Below are 3,968 nucleotides of genomic sequence, written 5' to 3' on the forward strand. Positions count from 1 at the left end.
AAGAATAGGGATTATGTTTTTATTTTTTAGTTATTAATATGTACAGTTAGTAAGTGTGACTTTGCACATAGGAAGTAGTGAAAAAAAAAACAGTATTTCTTACTGGCTTGCTGTGACAGTGCATTAGCAGCAGCTCTGTCAACAGACATGAGAGTGAGAACTCTGTTTTCATAAAAAATGTAATATTTAGAGTGTTGAAGTGAGATGCAGGAGGGCTCAGATAGCTACCTAACTTATGAGCTCCCAGGAACCTAAGCTGAGAATGGACAACATGCTCTCATTTGACATTGTTATTCCCTTCAAGTAGTAAGCACGACATCCAGTGATTGGCTGTCTTCAGTAATCAATTAGTTACTACTTTCCAAAAGAACCTATATATTATTTGATTAACAAACACATTCATCTTCTTAATCACCAGTAGCAATATTCATACATATTTTGAAAGTGCAAGCTTAGAAGTCTTTAATCCTGTAGCTTGACTTCCCTGTTTGATTGTGTGTGTGTGTGTGCGTGTTTTCACAATGACAGCTGATAACCCAAATGCATCTGTTTCATACCTTGTCTTACTTGGTCTTCATGGCTTCCCTCTTCCCTCCCCACCCCTGAGTCTGCCTTAAAAGGATATACTGTGTTGTGTTGCTTCCTAAGAGTGTGTCAGAACAGTTTTGTCATTTGCAGAGTGTGTTCATGATGCCGTGACAGATTTGCCTGCATTTCTTCCAGTACAGCGCCTGAGATGTAATATATTTAGAACACCTTTTCCTTTTCCAGATTGCTTCCACCCCAGATCCTTATTTTAGGATTCTCATTTGCACGGGGTTTACCAAATCTGAAGACTTTGGTTTAGGAAGTGACCTTAGTAGGGGACTTAATTTTTTTAAATTCTTTTGCTTCTTTAAACTGCTTTATTAGCTTCATAATATATAATGAACATCTCTCCATGCAATAGGTAAAACTCAGATTCCCCTGGAGAAGGGCACTGGAACTTGCTTCAGTATTCTTGCCTGGAGAATCCCATGGACAGAGGAGCCTGGTGGGCTACAGTCCATGGCATTGCAAAGAGCTGGACACAACTGAAGTGACGTGAAAGTGAAAGTCGCTCAGTCATGAGTGACTCTTTGCAACCCTGGGGACCATACAGTCCATGGAATTCTCCAGGCCAGAATACTGGAGTGGGTAGCCATTGCCTTCTCCAGGGGATCTTCCTAACCCAGGAATCGAACCCAGGTCTCCTGTATTGCAGGCGGATTCTTTACCAGCTGAGCCACAAGGGAAGCCCCTGAAGTGATTTAGCAGTAGCATATAATGAACATCCATACAATAGGTAAACCTCTCCTGTTGACAGAAACTTAGAGATTGGGTCAGAAGCACAGCATTCAATTAGAAGCTAGTAATAGGAGACCCACAAGAAACAAGTAACACCAAAAGGTTTACAACAAACATACGTCACAAACCTGTAAGTTTAGGAAACGTGTGTCTTCCTGTTAACTTGAGGGAAAACATCAGGATTCAAGGCACAAGGCAAAAGTCATCATGATGGTCATGGTGAGGGGGTCTGTGCTAACTGCTCACATTTGTTGTTCGGTCACTAAGTCATGTCTGACTCTGCGACCCCATGGCCTACAACACACCAGGCTCCTCTGTCCTCCTGCACTGTCTCCCACAGTTTGCTCAAATTCATGTCCATTGACTCAGTGATGCTATCTAACCGTCTCATTCTCTTCCACCCTCTTCTTTTACTTTCAGTTTTTTTCAGCATCAAGGTCTTTTCTAATGATTTGACTCTTTGCATCAGGTGGCCAAATTCTTAGAGCTTCAGCATCAATCCTTCCAATGAATATTCTGGATTGATTTTCTTTAGGATTGTCTGGTTTGATTTCCTTGCAGTCCAAAGGACTCTCAAGAGTCTTCTCTAGCACCACAGACTATGACTGTCCACAGACTATGACTCAAATGCTTTCCCCTCAGATATTCAGTCAGCTTCCTCACTTCCCCCCCAGTCCTTCCCATATTCTCTTCTCTCGTCCTTACCTGTGGCTCTCCATGCCTCCGAGTCATGTCCCATCTACACTGCGTGATAAGCTGCCTACCACAGAACCACCTACAATTTCCCCTAGGTACACAGTGTTCACAGCTCCCAAGGGGAGGGCTACAGGCTCTCCTTTATTAGCATCTTGTCCATTTTCATCCTTTTCTCATTGTCCTGGTTGACATTTTCCATGTTGAGATTTTTTTAGTGCTTGTTTCTCTTTGGACACCGTTGCTCCTGGGCCTGTCTTTGCTATCTTGCTGCAGGTGCTCCCCCATGACATTTCAACTCCCAGGCCTGCTCCCTCGCACCTCCTACTCTTAGAGGCCTCTATGGCCCACCCTCCCTCAGGGCCATGGGGAGCAAGGGCTGAGAGGGGGAGCAAGCGATGGCCAGGTCTGGTGCTAGAGCAAGGCACATGCAATTCTTGAGCGGGGGGACTTTGTTCTCAACTTTGTTTCACATGGAAAGTTCTTTTTATCATCACATAGGTAGAGTAGTCAAGATATTTTAAAAGAAACATGATGTGAAAATGAGTCAAAATTTAGAAGTCAACAATTGATAAAGGCATCTAATAATTTACAGTATTATCAGTCATAAACATCACACTTTGCAAAGAATACTTATTTGCTTAAACTTATTAAATCGGGCTTCCCTGGTGGTGCCAGTGGTAAAGAATCTGCCCACAATGCAGAAGACCTGGGTTTGATCCCTGGGATAGGAAAGATCCCCTGGAGAAGGAAATGGCAACTGACTCTAATATTCTTGCCTGGAGAATTCCGTGGACCGAGGAGCCTGGTGGGCTCCAGTCCATGGGATCACAGAGTCTGACGTGACTGAGCAACATTTTCCCTATAAACAGGAGTGAAAAAGCCATCACCCAACAAGGTTGACAGTTCCCACATATCATGTCTCAATTTGGAGACAGAGGTCTGGTTCATGCTATACTCTGCCCACACCTCTCACTCACCATGCTGTGACTCCTGGCCAAGTGTGCATAGACCCAGGCTGGCCTATTTGGATTTAATTCAGCCCTCTGTTTCCTTGTCTATGATGTCACTGATAACCATTTCTTCAGATTCTGGTTGACCATCTCTGGCGATGGAAGGCTCAATACCTCAAGAGAGAGTTGATTTGAAGGGTGTAGCTCCAAACAATGGCATGCTTTATCTCTCTCTCTGTTTTCTTTTTTTTTAACTGACAGTGATTTAGTTCTCCAATTTTTTGAGATATAGTTGACATAGAGCACTATTTACGTTTAAGGTATAGACCATTGATTTGACTTGCATACATCATGAAACGATGGCCACAGTAAGCTCAATGACAATAATCTCATATATGTATATGTATATGTGTGTGTATATATAAAGAAATATAAATTTTTCTTGTGATGATAACTCTTAGGATTGACTGTCTTAACAACCTTCTTATATGAAACTCAGCAGTAATATATTTACCGTGTGGTAAATACATTATATCCGTGGTACTAATTTATCTCATAACTGAAATTTTGTTCCTTTTCACTACCTTCATCAATTCCACCTCCCCTTGTCCTCCCCCTCTGGCAACCACAAATCTTTTTTTCTCTGAATATGTTTGCTTTTGAAGTATAATTGGCCTTCTGTACGTTTCAGAATGATCACCACAATAAGCCTAGTTAAAATCTGTCACCTTTCAAAGATATTAATAACTCTTGACTGTGTTTCCCATATTGTAAACTTCATATTCATGACTCATTTATTTTTCTCCTGAACTTTATACCCCTTAATCTCTCTCACCTTTCTTTTCTCCCCCTACCCATTTCCACTCTGACAACCACCTGTTTTCTCCTCTGTTACCTATAACTCTTGCTGTTTGTCATATTTGTTCATTAGTTTTGTTTTTAGTTTCCACATATAAATGAAATCATATGCTATTGTCTTTTTCTGACTTATTTCAC

The 3,968-nt window shown here is 41.6% G+C and overlaps 1 pseudogene; it reads right to left on the bottom strand.

Moving 5' to 3' along the window:
- Positions 1-1,509: 1,509 nt before the first annotated feature.
- On the bottom strand, positions 1,510-2,230 carry LOC122683276 (annotated as a pseudogene).
- Positions 2,231-3,968: the final 1,738 nt, after the last annotated feature.

The sequence above is a fragment of the Cervus elaphus genome, chromosome 24 (genome assembly GCF_910594005.1).
Source record: "Cervus elaphus chromosome 24, mCerEla1.1, whole genome shotgun sequence".
In the NCBI taxonomy this organism is placed as follows: Eukaryota; Metazoa; Chordata; class Mammalia; order Artiodactyla; family Cervidae; genus Cervus; species Cervus elaphus.